The 17,997-nt window shown below is 41.4% G+C and overlaps 1 non-coding gene across 1 annotated transcript; it reads right to left on the bottom strand.

Annotated features, from left to right (window-relative positions):
• Positions 1-15,092: 15,092 nt before the first annotated feature.
• Positions 15,093-15,164, bottom strand: LOC127690326 (small nucleolar RNA SNORD50). The gene has a single exon (XR_007979053.1). It is a non-coding gene; the product is annotated as a small nucleolar RNA SNORD50 (small nucleolar RNA).
• Between the last annotated feature and the right edge of the window lie 2,833 nt (positions 15,165-17,997).

Here is a 17,997-nt window from a genome sequence, read left to right as displayed (position 1 = left end):
CAAGTACAATATTGAAAAGATAAGAAGAAAGGGGGCAGCCTTGTCTGGTCCCTGATTTCAGTGGGATTGCTTCAAGTTTCTCTCCATTTAGTTTGATGCTGGCTACCGGTTTGCTGTATATTGCTTTTACTATGTTTAGGTATGGGCCTTGAATTCCTGTTCTCTCCAAGACTTTAAGCATGAAAGGATGCTGAATTTTGTCAAATGATTTTTCAGCATCCAATGAAATGACCATGTGGTTTTGTTCTTTGAGTTTGTTTATGTAGTGGATTGTATTGATGGATTTCCGTATATTGAACCAACCCTGCATTCCCGGGATAAAGCCTACTTGATCATGATGGATGATTGTTTTGATGTGCTCTTGGATTCGGTTGGCAAGAATTTTATTGAGTATTTTTGCATCGATGTTCATAAGGGAAATTGGTCTGAAGTTCTCTTTCTTTGTTGGATCTTTGTGTGGCTTTGGTATCAGCGAAATTGTGGCTTCGTAGAAGGAATTGGGTAGTGTTCCTTCTGTTTCTATTTTGTGGAATAGTTTGAAGAGTATTGGTGTTAACTCTTCTTTGAAGGTCTGGTAGAATTCTGCACTGAAGTCCTGTGCTTTTTTTGGTTGGAAGACATTCTATGACTCCTTCTATTTCTTTAGGCATTATGGGACTGTTTAGATTGTCTAGTTGGTCCTGATTTAATTTTGGTATTTGGTATCTGTCAAGGAAATTGTCCATTTCCTCCAGATTCTCCAGTTGTGTTGAGTACAGGCTCTTGTAGTAGGATCTGATGATTTTTTGGATTTCCTCAGTTTCCGTTGTTATATCTCCCTTTTCATTTCTAAGTTTGTTAATTTGGATACTTTCTCTGTGCCCTTTGGTCAGTCTGGCTAAGGGTTTATCTATCTTGTTGATTTTCTCAAAGAACCAGCTCCTGGTTTTGTTGATTTTTTTGTATGGTTCTCTTTGTTTCTACTTGATTGAGTTCGGCCCTGAGTTTGATTATTTCCTGCCTTCTACTCCTCCTGGGCGAAATAGCTTCTTTTGGTTCTAGGGCTTTCAGGTGTGTCATTAAGCTGGTAATGTATGCTCTCTCCATTTTCTTTTTGGAGGCACTCAGGGCTATGAGTTTTCCTCTTAGCACGGCTTTCATTGTGTCTCATAGATTTGGGTATGTTGTGTTTTCATTTTCATTGTGTTCTAAAAAGTCTTTAATTTCTTTCTTTATTTCTTCCTTGACCAAGGTATCATTGAGTAGAGTATTGTTCAGTTTCCACGTGTATGTGGGTTTTCTGTTCTTTCTGTTGCTATTGAAGACCACTTTTACTCCATAGTGATCAGATAGGAGGCATGGGATTAGTTCGATCTTCTTATATTTGTTGAGGTCTGTCTTGTGACCAATTATATGGTCGATTTTGGAGAAGGTGCCATGAGGTGCTGAGAAAAAGGTATATTCTTTTGTTTTAGGATAGAATGTTCTATATATATCTGTTAAATCTAATTAGTCCAAAGCTTCAATTAGTTTCATTGTGTCCCTGTTTAGTTTCTGTTTTCCTGATCGGTCCATTGAGGAAAGTGCAGTGTTGAAGTCACCCACAATTATTGTGTTAGGTGCAATGTGTGCTTTTAGTTTTAATAAAGTTTCTTTTACGAAAGAGGGTGCCCTTGCATTTGGGGCATAGATGTTCAGGATTGACAGTTCTTCTTTTTGTATTTTTCCTTTGACCAGCAAGAAGTGTCCCTCAGGGTCCCTTTTGATGACTTTGGGTTGAAAGTCAATTTTATCTGATATTAAAATGGCTACTCCAGCTTGCTTCCTGAGACCATTTGCTTGTAAAATTGTCTTCCAGCCTTTTACTCTAAGGTAGTGTTTGTCTTTGACCCTGAGGTGTGTTTCCTGTAAGCAGCAAAATGTAGGGTCCTGTTTACGTATCCAGTCAGTTAGTCTGTGTCTTTTTATTGGGGCATTAAGTCCATTGATGTTAAGAGATATTAAGGAATAGTGATTGTTACTTCCTATCATTTTTGACGTTATTTTTTAAATTTGAATGCTTAACTTCTTTTGGGTTTGATGAAAGGTTACTATCTTGCTTTTTCCAGGGTGAAGTTTCCCTCCTTGTATTGGTGTTGTCCTCCTATTATCCTTTTTAGGGCTGGGTTTGTGGATAGATATTGGGTAAACTTGGTTTTGTCATGAAATATCTTAGTTTCTCCATCTATGGTGATTGAGAGTTTTGCTGGATATAGTAGTTTTGGTTGGCATTTGTGTTCTCTTAGAGTCTGCATGAGATCTGCCCAGGACCTTCTAGCCTTCAGAGTCTCAGGTGAAAAGTCTGCTGTGATTCTGATAGGTCTTCCTTTATATGTTACTTGGCCTTTTTCTCTTACTGCCTTTAGTATTCTTTCTTTGTTTAGAACATTTGGTGTTTTGATTATTATGTGACGGGAAGTATTTCTGTTCTGGTCCAGTCTGTTTGGAGTTCTGTAGGCTTCTTGTATATTCATGGGCATCTCTCTCTTTAGATTAGGGAAGTTTTCTTCCATAATTTTATTGAAGATATTTGCTGGCCCTTTAAGTTGTAAATCTTCACTCTCATCTATGCCTATAATCCTTAGGTTTGGTCTTCTCATTGTGTCCTGGATTTCCTGGATATTTTGGGTTACAAGCTTTTTGCATTTTGCATTTTCTTTAACTGTTGAGTCCATGGTTTCTATGGAATCTTCAGCATATGAGATTCTTTCTTCTATCTCTTGTATTCTGTTGTTGATATTTGCATCTCTGTCCCCTGATTTCTTCCCAAGGCTTCCTATCTCCAAAGTTGTCTCCCTTTGAGTTTTCTTAGTTGTTTCTACTTCTGATTTTAGATCCTGGATGGTTTTGCTTAGCTCCTTCACTTGCTTGTTTGTGCTTTCCTGTAATTCTTTAAGAGATTTTTGTGTTTCCTCTTTCATGACCTCAGCCTGTTGACCAAAGTTCTCCTGTATTTCTTTAAGAGATTTTTGTGTTTCCTCTTTTATGACCTCAGCCTGTTGAGCAAAGTTCTCCTGTATTTCTTTAAGTGTTTTTTGCATTTCCTCCTTGTTGGCTTTTGTATTCTCTTGGATTTCTTTCAATGATTTTTGTGTTTCCCTTGCAAGGGCTTCTAACTTTTGATCCATTTTCTCCTGAATTTCTTTATGTATGTCCTTCATGTGTTCCTGTACCAGCATCATGACCAGTGATTTTAAATCCAAATCTTGTTTTACTGGTGTGATGGGGTATCCAGGACATGTTGGTAGAGGAGAATTGGGTTCAGATGTTGCCATATAGCCTTGATTTCTGTTAGTGACGTTCCTGCGTTTGCCTTTTGCCATCTAGTTCTCACTGGTGTTAGTTTATCTTCTCAGTGCTGGACTCACCAGTGCAAGCTGCCCCTTCCCAGTTGGCCTCTGGTGCACAGCTTACCTCCTGCACTGCTTGTAGACAGGGTACTGCTGCCCAGGCTGTTCAGATCCCAAAGCAGGCACCCGAAGGCTCCCGCTGGGGCCCGCTGGATTCACTGGAGCACACTGACTTCTCCCAGCTGGCCGCCCGGAAGCCCAGGTAGCCTTTTGCAGGACTTTGGGATGTGGTGCTGCCGCCCAGGCTGATCTCAGTCTGTCCGATCCCTGGAGTCCGAACCCAAGATGGATGCACCTCTCCTGACTGGTGGGAGGCCGAGTTCTGAAGTGGCTTCCGTGCAGGAAAGGCGCCGCACGACTGCAGCTGCTTGCCGCACGGCTGGTCAGCGAAGGCAGTGGTCGTGGGCGCAGGGCCTAACTGGACCCTGTGTCGCCTTGGTTCCACTGCTGATGGCCCTTCAGCTGGACCAGCCACTGCTCGGCATATCTTCTTCTATTGAAGCTGGACAACACAGCCCAATTAGGAGACAGGTAGCTCAGGACAGGCAACTAGTTAACTTACATGCCATGCTCCTGCATGGTCCCACATGAACACTAAGCTCCATATCTGTTACATATGTGCAGAGGACCTGAGTCCAGCACATCCCTGTTCTCTGTTTGATGGTTCTGTTCAGTGATTCTGTAGGTTTTCTTGTGGTGTCCTTGACTTCTTGGTTCCTTCAATCCTTCCTCCATGTCTTCCACAGGATTCCTCAAGGTCTACCTAATGTTTCACTGTAGGTGTCTGCATCTGTTTCCAGATGCCAGTTGTGCTAGGCACCTATCTGAAAGAATGGCAGAATATCATTAATAGTGTCAAGGTGGGCTTTCTCTCATGGCATAAGTCTCAAGTTGAGTCAGTCTTTGGTTGGCCCTTCCCACAATGAGCATCTTGTACTCTTGAACATCCTGTAGGAAGGACAAATTGTGGGTTGAAGGTTGTATGGCTGTTTTGGTGCTCTCATCATCCACTGTAAGTCTTTTCTGGTAAGAGGGGGTGGCCTTTCCAGGCTCCATATCCTCCATTGCTAGGAGTCTTCGGTACAGTTACCTTCAAAGATTCCTGGAGTTTCCACTGTCCTTGGTTTCTACCTCTTCCCAGAGATGCTCCTGCCTCCCCAAAACTGTTTCCAGTCCCCTCTCCCAGTTCTGTTGTCCTCATAATTGGTCTCTCCTGTTAACTTCCCCAAACACTCCCTAACCCAGTCACTCCCTCCGACTACCTCTATGTCTATTTTAATTCCCCTTCTCTGTGAGATTCAAGCATCACTCTTCAGGCCCTGATAAGAGCCAGTAGGTCAGTCAGTGTGTGAGTCACCACTGGGGGAGTGAGAATGATTTTAGGAAAGGCAGAAAGAAGATGCCAGAAACAGGTATGGGAGGGCTGTTGGTGAATACCATGCCAGCAGCAAGTGTGTTTTCTCAATGTCTTTTAAAGGCAATCAACACAAAGCATAACCAATTCCAGGAAGATAAACAGTGACCATAAATCCTTATGTGGCAAATTTATGGTACACAATGTCTATGTTTGACTAAGACTGTTTCCATCAGAATAGGACAGTCTCTCAAGGACATATGCATAAGCAGAGGAACTTGTAGACCATAACACATCTTAATTAAAAACAAAGACAGATGTTGGCAGACTCATTCATGATTAATCTCAAGCAATGTTAAATCCATAAGTCTTTTTCACAGGCCTCCTTGATACTTAGCTTCATTCTGTTTGTGGATTGTAGAGTAGTTATCCTGTACTTAGTGGCTTATATCCACTTATAATTGAGTACATACCATGTTTGTCTCTCTGGGTCTGGGTTACCTCACTCAGGATGCTATTTCCTAAATTAGTCTATTTGCCTACAAATTTAATAGTGTCATTGTTTTTAATATTTGAGTGATATTCCATTATGTAAATGTACCACGTTTTCTTTATCCATTTCTCGGTTGTTTCCAAATTCTAATTATTAAGAATAAAGTTACTAAGGACTTAGTTGAGCATGTGTCCTTATGGTATGATAGAGCATCTTATGGTTGTATAGCCAGGAGTGGTATACCTGGGCCTTGAGATAGGTCTATTTACAGTTTTCTGTGATACTACCAAATTGATTTCCAAAAAGGCTGTACATGTTTGCTCTCACACCAGCACTGGAAGAGTGTTTCCTTTGCTCCACATCTTTCCCAGGATGAACTGTAACTTGAGATTTTTTCTCAGTCATTTTGATGAGTGTAAAGATGAAATCTGAGTCATGTTGATTTATCCTTATCTGATAACTAAGGATGTACATTTTTTAAGTGCTTCTCAGCCATTTAAGATTCATCTGTTGAGAATACTGCTTGGGTCTGTTCTCCAGTTTTTCTTAAATTTATTTTTTTAAATTATTCACTTTATATCCCACTCACTACTCCCCACCTGGTCAACCCATCCCAAATTCTCCATCCCCTGCCACTTCTCCTCTGAGCAGGTGGGGTTCACAGTAAGGTATCCCCTTATTGTGGGGCAAATCTGAGAATCTAGGGCCTTCCCCTCCCACTGAGTCTCTCTTCTATCTGTCCATCTCTTTAAATAAACCCTCTTTTTTCCCTATCACTATTTTTACTTGTTTTGTGTGTCTATCAAGCTGTACCAGGTAATGAACATGAAGGCAAGAGGACAGGTTGGTTTCTCCTTTACAGTGTGGTTCGTGGGACTCCACTCAGTCAGGTTTGACAGGAAGGCCCTTTACCAGTTGATGTTTCTTTATTGGAGCAGGTGCAGTTATCCATTCTGGGCTTCAGTTTGTTTTTAAGATTTTGTTTTTAGGCATGTCTGTGCACCTGTGCAATGTGTGAGTGCAGGTGCCCATAGAAATCAGAGGTGTTGGTCCCCCCCTTCAAGTTGGAGCCAGAGTACAGATAGGTGTTGAGATTTGAACACAGGTCCTCAAGAACAGTAATACTCTCTCTAAAGCAGAGTCATCTGTCCAGTCCCAGACCTTCAGTTTGTGGTAAGCTTTTAGGAACACTTTCTCCTCCTGTGCCAAATAGTAAGTAGTAACCTTTTAGTTCAGAAAATTGACTTCATATTTGAAAGTCTTACACTTAAGTCTTTGATTCCTTTTGGGTTTCTACTACTCAACTTGAGAGGCAGGGGTCTGCTTTCCTCTAGTAATAACAGAAATAGTCCCCAAAGAGTCTTTCCTTTTGCATTTTTATATTTATGTGTGTGCACATAAATATATAAAGGTTTTCTCTTTCCTAAGAAAGGGTTTCTCTGTGTAGCCCTGGTTGTCCTCAGCTCACAGAGAACTGCCTGCCACCAGCACCCAGCTCTGCATGTTTCCTTATATTACTCAGGCTCACCTCCTGAGGAGTGATGCCGAGAAGCCATTAATTAAAAAGGAGGCTTTCACCTTCATTACCAGCAGTCTGGAGTCAGAGGCAGGGCAATCTGTGGTTCAAGGCCAGCCGGGCCTACAAACTTAAGTTCCAGGACAGTCAGAGAGAGCTTCATATTGAGACCCTGATTCAAACAAAAGAAAACTAACTAAATATATTTCTCAATCAGAGTGTGCACCTGCATGCCATCAGATTGCATTATAGATTGTACAGAGCCATATTGGGGCAGTCTTGCACTTGGTCAGAGTTTGACTTTGGTCAAGGTTAACTTCTCCCAGTTAGCCAGGATCCTGCTCCACCTAGGGTGGAGTGCACGTAGTAAAGGTTAAGTTCATTGTTCTTCCTGGTATAGGGATTCCTGAATTAAACAGGTGACCCACCCAGCTGCCGGAGCAGTCAAGACGAAGACCTCCAAGAGAAGCTAGACAACTTCCACCGGAACTCAGCCTGGAGTCTGGGGGGAGGGTTTGCCCAAACTGTTAAAAGGTCCGGCGCCATTAAAGTTTAGGGCTTTGATCAGTGAACATTGACTTAGCCGTACTTTCTTTTCGCCGCTCTTCCCTATGACCCCAAAATTCTCTCAACAGGTAACCCAGTTTATATGTAGCTGCTGGCGGCTACATAGTGGCGCCTGAACGTGGGACGACCTGGCACGAGAGAATTTCTTGAGGTAGCCCTATCCAGCGAAGCTTCGTGGAAAAGGTGAAAATTAATGGTGTCCGCACGGTAAGCAACATAGAGGGCAAAACTAGCGCTAGTGAATTCGTGTCTATGGTTGTGAGTGCAAGGAATGGATACAGTTTTTCAAGCATACTGCGTGGACCCAGCGCAGGACTGCTTGGGTTGATAAGATAGGGAAATATGGGGAAGGAATTTGGTAGGCATTTGCCCAAAGCTCGTAAGAGCTGATTTCGGCGAAAAGAAAGGGGTTTTTAAAAATAGGCATATGTCCACAGCTTCTAAGAGCTGTTTAAAGAGGAAAATGGATGCAATTGCTTAACAAGCACGCTTAACTTTCTGTGTATCTTTCCGTGTTTGTCCCGGTGCACCGACCGACTGTCTGTCTATGTGTATGTTTATGTCCTCTCTGTGTCTTTGTGTGAATGACTGTTTCATGTTAAAAAGAAAAATTGGTAAAGATTACATCTGCTGGTAACCTCTTGAGCTAGCCACAGTTTGTGTGGGGATTGATTCAAAGCCACGCTGCAGCAGCGTAGCTCACTCACCCAAGACAGAAACATGGCTGGGGAAAAAGCCGCTCTTAAAAGCCTAGAAACCTCAAGATTTGGGAAGACCTTGGTTTGGCTTGTGAAATTCATGTAGTCGCTTTATACTTGTTTCTAATTGGTTTTAATGATATAAGGGTTTACATTTCTTGACTAAAGAGTTATAAATTAATTGGTTATTATGTAAAAGGTATAGTGTTATTAAGAAAAGGTTAGTTTAAAACTGGTGATTCAGTGTTAGAGCTATCTTAACTAACTACACGTGGCCTAACGCCACTCATGCCTTGTTCTTGTTTATAATTGGATTTAAAGGTATATTTTGCATGTCTTGACTATAGAGTATTGGCTTAAGTCACTGCACATGATTTAAAAGGTATAATGTTATTAACAAATGATGGTTAAGGCTGGTAGTTTAGGGTAGTCGCCATTTTGAACACGTGGCATGATGGTTAAGGCTGGTAGTTTAGGGTAGTCGCCATTTTGAACACCACGTGGCATGACGCAATCCAGGAAATACAGGCCTTTGGGACGCTCCTAAATTGGCATGGTGTTATATGTGAATCTTGGCCTGGAGATTAGACTTAATGAAGATTAAGATTTAAAATATTGTCTCTTTAATAAGTTACACTGTTATACACTTGAACATAAGAACTGGCATACAAACCTTGTGCTGTAAATATGTGTTTGCCATTAATTTTAAAGAAAATAGATTGTTTAAAATTGGGATTTGCTTCCAAAATTGCAATTGTGCTCTAATATTGCAAGAAAACATTGAGTTACAATAAAAATCAGTGTGTCATTGGCTACAGTTTTCAGTTTACAGGCTCATAATTCTTAACATTTTGTAATTAAGATAATTTTGAGAGTGATACAGCTATGGGTTTTAGAGGCCCATTGCCTCTTTTCCACAAGTTTATAGGCTACAATGGTAGGAGCAAAATTTAACCCTCCAAGATTAAAAAGGAGATCTCAGTGGAAATGTATTTGATATCAAGTAGGTTCCCTTGACCATGGAATTACTGGTTTCTTTTGTTTAATCCTCAAAATGTCCTTGCAGGACAGATAGTTTGGGTCTGGTCTTAGATAAAAGGCTCAGATTAGAAGATATTTACATTTGAGGAATCTCATACCATGTCCTTGCCAAGGACTCAAGGTGGATCCTAGGGCAGATAAAAAAATTTACATTTGAGTTAATGCAAAGCTTAGAGCTGCCTCAGGGGAAGCTAGTGAGGAAGTTTTGAGAAATTGTTTCTGCCTTACAGGCCCCACCTAGGGAGTGTTTGGCTTAAAAAAAAAAAAAAAAAAAAAAAAAAAAAAAAAAAAAGGTTTTTGACTTATCCAGGTGTGGGTTAAAATGCTGTTCAAATCTATGAAAGGTCAAGGAGGCTATAAAGGCATTAACATTTGGCCTGTCTACTCCCTACAAAATTATTGTAAATTTAAAGGGTTGGTTTTTTACTTTACATTCTGATAATTATAAAAGCATTTGCTTCTAATTTTAAAGAGACAACAAAACAATTTCATTAGAAAGTTTTGCCTCAAGGAATGGCTAACAGCCTTATGTCTTGTGAGAAAAAGTGTTTTGTCTCTGTTTCTATACTAGAAGTTAAGATCTTAAAATTTTCAGTGTATAATGTTCATAGAATGTTTGTTACAGGCCCTTGCTCCTATAGACTTTTAGAATTTTTAGGTAAATGGCTTTCAAAGGTTGTTAGGATATATTAATTGGCTTTATCTTATTTACCTCATTTTAAGCTTGCCACAGAAGGTCTTAAACCTCTGTTTTCAAGGTAGGAAACATTTGTTCCTTGCTTCAAGCAACAATCAAATTTATTATTAATGGTTGGTCTATTACATGACAAGCATTTTTAGGCAAAATTAATAATTGTTATCCAAAAGATAATTTGTACTATCAGATCACATGTTTATTCCTTTAAGTTTCTCCCTGCTTCAACACAGATACCTGAATTGGGTGCTATAGCAGCTATCTTTAAGATGTTAAAGGTCAAGCTTTTAATAATAGTAGATATACATAGCTCATGGTTTATAATTGCTTAAAATTGGTCCATTTTTAATACTGCTAATTCTTAATTTCTACAGTTTATACAAATGTGATTCAAATTTCTAAGAACAAAGGATATGTTCTCTAAATGACTGTCCTTTAGGTATTTGAAATAATTTTATATTTTGTGCACATCAAATTATAAAGATTTGTTCTTGATGTCCTCAATTTCTACCTCTACCACGTAATGGTGTTAATCCTAGAGGACTTAGTTATTACAGATAAATGATATTCATATTTCTAATTTAAAAGATAAAAAAAAAATATGTACATGTGACTAATGATTCATTTTTAGGCTGTCTAGTTGCAACTGCTCTAACAGAAAAAGCAACTATATTTTATATAATTACATAGTTATTGCCTATGTTATGGTTTATACTTTGTGTTCCAACTTAAATTAATAAAACAATATCTTCTTGGAAGAAAGAAGAGAGGGGAAATTGTGTCCCTGTGCATATAATTTAAATTATGCTTACATGTTTTTAAGAAAATTTTAAAATTTTAAAATTTAGATGCCAAGAAACTCCTTGCTAAATGTATATGACATCTTGTAATTAGACATATTGATGTCTAGGTGAAATGAAGGAATTCACTTACTAACATATGCCATGATCCTGATTTAATATTGGGGGAGAAGGCATGTCCTCTGTTTTTTCCACAGAATGCGGCAGAAGATATGCTGAGTGTGCTTGCTGAATGCCCAGACCATGGTAACATAAGAGCTATATTGGATATATGTTCTTGACTTACCTCAATTGTTAAATGTCCCAGGTTAGATAAATTGCCTAGCTTCAAGCTTTTAGACTTTGTGGGACAGAACATGGAGACTGTTAAGCTAGCTTAGGAAAAATTAATTAGAAGAGTTAAAATGACTCTTCTCCTTATTGTGTTCAGCTGACTTAACCATAGACTAGTCTAGAAATAATCCCAATATTGAAGATTCCAATTTTGAAGATGGCTAACAATCTTCAGCCAGCTGTGTTAATTTAACATATAGTCTCCACTTTTCCTGAGAAGTAACAGCTTAATTCTTGATTCACAAGGCTACCTCTCCCACCTCAGAGGCCAAGCTTTGGATCCTTAAAGTTGTTAATTTACAACTGAATTGGATACTTCTGGGACAAGTTAATCCTATTCCACCTTTAACTCTTGACCTTGTCTGTTAAGCAGACTGGCTGTCTCCACCCAGGCTCACCTGGATGGAGAGATTACATGTCTGTTAAAGACACTTGCAGACCCCCCTGGCTTCAAAACTTACACAAGTGGATCTCCAAAGAGGGAGCCACATAGAACTCAGATCTATGTGTGTTTGTTTATGAACAAACATGGGTACCAGCGAGACGTGCGAGGCAAAGCACTGCATGGGGAGGTGAATTTCTGCTTCTGAGTCCCCAGGAAGTACACCTAATTGCATAGGGGTTAACGTCGAGAGGCTGTCCTTAAAATAATAAGGGAGCCTATTACCCCTCCTCTGAAAAAGACGTTATACAATATTTAAGAGGAATTACGGTCAATGCTTCCCCTCCTGGTTAAGGCCCGCCTTCTTATGAAGGATATTTATCCACTTGTTTTCTACCTCCTCGTGTTCAAATTAATAAAAAAAGGGAGGACATGTACAGAGCCATATTGGGGCAGTCTTGCACTTGGTCAGAGTTTGACTTTGGTCAAGGTTAACTTCTCCCAGTTAGCCAGGATCCTGCTCCACCTAGGGTGGAGTGCACGTAGTAAAGGTTAAGTTCATTGTTCTTCCTGGTATAGGGATTCCTGAATTAAACAGGTGACCCACCCAGCTGCCGGAGCAGTCAAGACGAAGACCTCCAAGAGAAGCTAGACAACTTCCACCGGAACTCAGCCTGGAGTCTGGGGGGAGGGTTTGCCCAAACTGTTAAAAGGTCCGGCGCCATTAAAGTTTAGGGCTTTGATCAGTGAACATTGACTTAGCCGTACTTTCTTTTCGCCGCTCTTCCCTATGACCCCAAAATTCTCTCAACAGGTAACCCAGTTTATATGTAGCTGCTGGCGGCTACAATAGATGGCTGTGAGCCTCTTTGTGGTTGCTGGGAATTGATCACATGACTTTTTGCAGAACTGTCAGTGCTGTTAACTGTTGAGTCTTCTCTGGGATTCTGGGGATGGGGGAATCTCCACTCTCTAAGAGGCAGAGAGTGGTGTTAGGGGGAGGGACGGTGCGATGCTGCAACCAGGAGTGCCTGGATTAAAGGTGTGCACTGTGAATGCCCAGGTTCTTTGAACTGCAGCCATGTCTCCAGCCCCAGACCCACACCGCAGTTTTTTTTAAGACTTGAGTCTCTATTGAGATCTGAGGTAAGTTCCTTAACAAGCTAGAGGTCAGGGATGATAACTAGTATAAGCCCTCTATTAACAAAAAGAATTAGTCAGTCAGAATCTGTAATTAAAAGGTTTAGTCAAAAATGTTATCCAGTGTGTATTAAAAGGTTTGAGTTAGTAAATTTAATGGAAACTAATTTTACTTCCCAATAAAATGAGGCCTGGTCTCTTGTTCAGGTCAATAATAAGGATGGCTCAGTGGTCAAATGTGCTTACTGATTTCTGGACCCAAATTCAGTACCTGGCTCCCCCACAGCAACTGAACTCTAGCATGAGATTCACCACCCCCTTGTGGCCTAAAAGGCAATTGCACACATAAACTTAACACTCCTAATCCCCAACCTATAAAAACTGACCATGTTCCTCTTTTAATGCGCAATAAACACATCAAATTATCATCACAGTTTCTCACTGAAAACCATTGCGATTTGAGCCCATCTGATCAGAAACTACAATGTACTTAGCATTCAGCCTTATCTTGCATTCCATTTCTTCCCATCCCATTAATACCAAGATCCCATTGTATCACAAATACATCTGAAACCATACCATGCTTTATTCATGCAGTCCCTTAAGGCTAGCTGTATGTTTCCTAAAGTTCAACTGGTTTGGCCTCCATTTGTTTAATCCTTTAATAGGAAGGATTCTCTGGCTAGCTTGGTGACACATACCTGTAATCTACAGTTGGGAGGCAGGATTGCCATAAAATCCTAAGACCTGCTTGGTCTGAGGGAGCTCCAGGTCTAAACAGTGAGGCACTCTTCCAAAGTAATCAACCAACATAGAAAATCTTCACTTGTGTTTTCTATTTCTATAAGGTTGCTTTTCATTTTATTCAGCATCCTGTATACACACACATACACACACACACACACACACACACATATATATATATATATATGGGTTTTTTGGATTTGTTTTTTTCAAGACAGGGTTTCCCTGTGCTCTGGCTGTCCTGGATCTCACTCTGTAGACCAGGCTTCCCTCGAACTCAGAGATCAGCCTGACTCTGACTCTCAGAGTGCTGGGATTAAAGGCATGTGCCACCACTGCCCAACATGCAATACCTGAGCCTGGTCTACAGAGTGAGTTCCAGGACAGCCAGGGCCACACCAAAAAAACCTGTCTCGAAAAACTCAAAATAAAGAGGAAAAAAAGGAAATTCATATTTCTTCATATAATAAAAAGGAGGCACAACTAATAACATGTGATACAGCAAAACAGAACATAAGAACAAGGAAAAATAAAAAAAAGCACAGTATCAAATGGAATTCTGACATCCTAAAAAATAAGCTACCTGACTACAAGAACTTTGTATGCACAGACAACTCATTTTTCAAATGTAGCACATTTTCACCAATGCTATCAGGAAAACTTAACATGTATAGGGAAAAAGAACCCAACCCATACTAGATTCCTCCTGCTTAGTGTGAAAAATCATTTTAAGACCTTGACTTTAATGATAAACTAGGTAGAGGGGTCGGCTGACATGCTTTTAATCCAAGAGTTTGGGAAGCAGGAGGATTGAGTTCAAGATCAGCCAAGTTCAGAGTTCAGAGAGCCAGGGATACTGAGAACTGTCATGAAAAGTATTATCACAAAGCAACAGCATACTAGAAGAATTTATCCATAACCAGTGACACTACTTTATATAGGTAACAAACAATTGAAGTCTACCAATTTTATAGTATTCTAAGGGTAGGCATGGTGGCTTTTTCTTTAAACTGAGGCCATATCTATAATTAAGTATTAGGACAATTTTGAGATACTGTTGCCAATAAAAAAAAGCAAGTTCAACCCTTGTCAATTACCACAAAGGAAAATGGAAGTATGCAGCAGTTAAGAATTTAGAAATTAAAGCCCATTTAGTCTTAGCGCCTGGGAAGCAGACACAGGTGGAATAAAGACCAATCAGTCAAAGAGAAACCCTGTCTCAAAATTAAGAAATGGGTAGGGAGGGCTGGATAAATGTGGTCAAGTCACTGTTTGACAATGTCACAGGGAAACCTCATCATGTGCACAATTGTGCTAGTTAGGACACTGACACTAGTACGCCTAATGCACTAACTCTGAAAACTCAATAGCCATGGAAGTGGAACATGTACCAAGGCACTCTGTTTAATCTCCTGACACAAACTGAATTGAAGAAATATTTACAACTGGATGTTTATTGCAGCACTCCCAAGTATCCACTGTGGGATGCCTAAGGAAATAGCTCACGATCAAGTTTACAGTCACTGAGATGGTGACCTGCTGCTTTAAGTTCATGATTGCATTCACTCTGCTCAGTCTGTACAGCTGTGTCAGCTCACCACAACCTTTACAGAAAAGAGCACCCTCAATGGATTGGCAAAGCAATCCATTTACATACAGCCCACAAAAAATGTACAAGAATGAACTCTGCAGGCCATACCAGATGCTGTCCTGATCACTAGACAGATTAACAGGGACAGCCAGGACCATGGAGACCCCATCTCAAACATCCAATACTAATATTGTGCATTTTCTTCTTGTTTCTGTCTTTTCTGGATGTTTACCACATCTATTTTCATTCTCAAATCTTGTGTCACTGGAGCTAAAAATAAAAAAAAAAAAAAAAAAAAAAAAACAAACAAACACAGGCATTACATTACTGCCAAAATTAAAACAGAACACAACAGACCTTTGTAATGGTCCATCTCAGAAGCCTGATCCATAGTTGTGGTTTTTCAAAAGGAATTCAGGTTCACGATAGGATTATCATAGACTAGACCAACTTCATTAAGTTCAGCACAGGGCTGGAAAGATGGTTTAGAGGGGAAGAGAACCAACTGTTCTTCCAAAGGTCCTGAGTTCAAACACCAGCAAGCACATGGTGACTCACAGCCATCCTTACACAGATCTGATGATGCCTTCTTCTGGTGGGGCTGAAGACAGCTTCAGTGTACTTACACATAAAAATAAATAAGTCTTTAAAACAAAACAAAAAAAGTTCAGCAGAACTCGAAACACAGCAGCACTCACATGTACTCATGCTCTAGGATCTTTACAGGCCACAGACATCCCAATTGGTCGGCATTCACTGCTGGCAGAAAGAAAGAAGTACCATGATACACTATTAATATGAACTGCATAGAAAGAGTAAACAAGAGATCAGCGGCGGCAGCGGCGGCGGCAGCGGCAGCAGTGGCTGCTCCAGCTGAAGGGCCATCAGCAGTGGAACCAAGGCATCACAGGGACCAGTTAGGCCCTGCGCCCACGACCACTGACCTTCGCTGACCAGCCGGGCAGCAAGCAGCTGCAGTTGTGCAGCGCCTTTCCTGCACGGAGGCCACTTCAGAACTCGGCCTCCCACCAGTCAGGAGAGGAGCATCCATCTTGGTTCCGTACTCCAGGAATCGGACAGACTGAGGTACACAAACATAATCCGAGGCCAACAACGCAGTGGTCTGAGCCCGACGGGCGTTGGCCTGCACCCAGGCCCTGGGCGGGTCGGGGGGCCATCGGGGTACCAACCCAACCAGGAGGTTTTTTGCCCAGGCCTGCGAGCGCGCCACCGCCATTTTGCCTGCAGGACGACAGAGAGCTCAGGCGGGCAGACCTGTAACAGGCATAGCCTAAGGCTAACAAAGCGGGGGTCCAGGCCCCAAAAGGCACAGGACTGACCCCAAGAACTGGGCGGCTTGGTGGGCAATCTGTGAGTCAACCCGCCCAGGTGATTGTTAGCAAAGCAGACTCTCCCAGCGCTTTCAGGGAGCGCGGGCGCGCACGCCCGCCATCCTAGTCACCTGGCAAACCCAATTAACAGTCATAGCCCTAGGGGAACTTTGCTCGGACCTTGGCCTCCCAGGCTTTTGCCTGGACTCAGGGACTGGGCGGCCAGGCTAACCTTGTGTGCGACAGCCCGGTTGGCAGATCGGCTGCCCAGCGGAGTGAGAGGAACACAGGGGAGGTCACAGTAGCATACACCGTCGGCACTCCCTGGGAGTGCACACGGGCTCCATCTGCTCCACAGACACAATCTGGGGCAAGGCCTCAGGCAGAAGCCCTTAGCTCTACTCTCTTCGCTTCTGGATCCAGATCAGTCTGGGCGGCAGCATTACATCTCCAAGTCCTGCAAGTGGCTAGCTGGGATTCCGGGCGGCCAGCTGGGAGAAGTCAGTGTGCTCCAGTGAATCCAGCGGGCCCCATCGGGAGCCTTTGGGTGCCTGCTTTGGGATCGGAACAGCCTGGGCAGCAGCACACTGTCTACAAGCAGTGCAGGAGGTAAGCTATGCACCAGAGGCCAACTGGGAAGGGGCAGCTTGCACTGGTGAGTCCAGCACTGACAAGATAAACTAACACCAGTGAGATCTAAATGGCAAAAGGCAAACGCAGGAACGTCACTAACAGAAATCAAGGCAATATGGTAACATCTGAACCCAATTCTCCTCTACCAACATGTCCTGGATACCCCATCACACCAGTAAAACAAGATTTGGATTTAAAATCACTGGTCATGATGCTGGTACAGGAACACATGAAGGTCATACATAAAGAAATACAGGAGAAAATGGATCAAAAGTTAGAAGCCCTTGCAAGGGAAACACAAAAATCATTGAAAGAAATCCAGGAGAATACAAAAGCCAACAAGGAGGAAATGCAAAAAACACTTAAAGAAATACAGGAGAACTTTGCTCAACAGGCTGAGGTCATGAAAGATGAAACACAAAAATCTCTTAAAGAAATACAGGAGAACTTTGGTCAACAGGCTGAGCTCATGAAAGAGGAAACACAAAAATCTCTTAAAGAATTACAGGAAAACACAAACATGCAAGTGAAGGAGCTAAGCAAAACCATCCAGGATCTAAAATCAGAAGTAGAAACAACTAAGAAAACTCAAAGGGAGACAACTTTGGAGATAGAAAGCCTTGGGAAGAAATCAGGGGACAGAGATACAAATATCAACAACAGAATACAAGAGATAGAAGAAAGAATCTCAAATGCTGAAGATTCCATAGAAACCATGGACTCAACAGTTAAAGAAAATGCAAAATGCAAAAAGCTTGTAACCCAAAATATCCAGGAAATCCAGGACACAATGAGAAGACCAAACCTAAGGATTATAGGCATAGATGAGAGTGAAGATTTACAACTTAAAGGGCCAGCAAATATCTTCAATAAAATTATGGAAGAAAACTTCCCTAACCTAAAGAGAGAGATGCCCATGAATATACAAGAAGCCTACAGAACTCCAAACAGACTGGACCAGAACAGAAATACTTCCCATCACATAATAATCAAAACACCAAATGTTCTAAACAAAGAAAGAATACTAAAGGCAGTAAGAGAAAAAGGCCAAGTAACATATAAAGGAAGACCTATCAGAATCACAGCAGACTTTTCACCTGAGACTCTGAAGGCTAGAAGGTCCTGGGCAGATCTCATGCAGACTCTAAGAGAACACAAATGCCAACCAAAACTACTATATCCAGCAAAACTCTCAATCACCATAGATGGAGAAACTAAGATATTTCATGACAAAACCAAGTTTACCCAATATCTATCCACAAACCCAGCCCTAAAAAGGATAATAGGAGGACAACACCAATACAAGGAGGGA

The sequence above is a fragment of the Apodemus sylvaticus genome, chromosome 7, assembly GCF_947179515.1.
Source record: "Apodemus sylvaticus chromosome 7, mApoSyl1.1, whole genome shotgun sequence".
In the NCBI taxonomy this organism is placed as follows: Eukaryota; Metazoa; Chordata; class Mammalia; order Rodentia; family Muridae; genus Apodemus; species Apodemus sylvaticus.
This window is presented reverse-complemented; position numbering and strand designations above follow the sequence as displayed.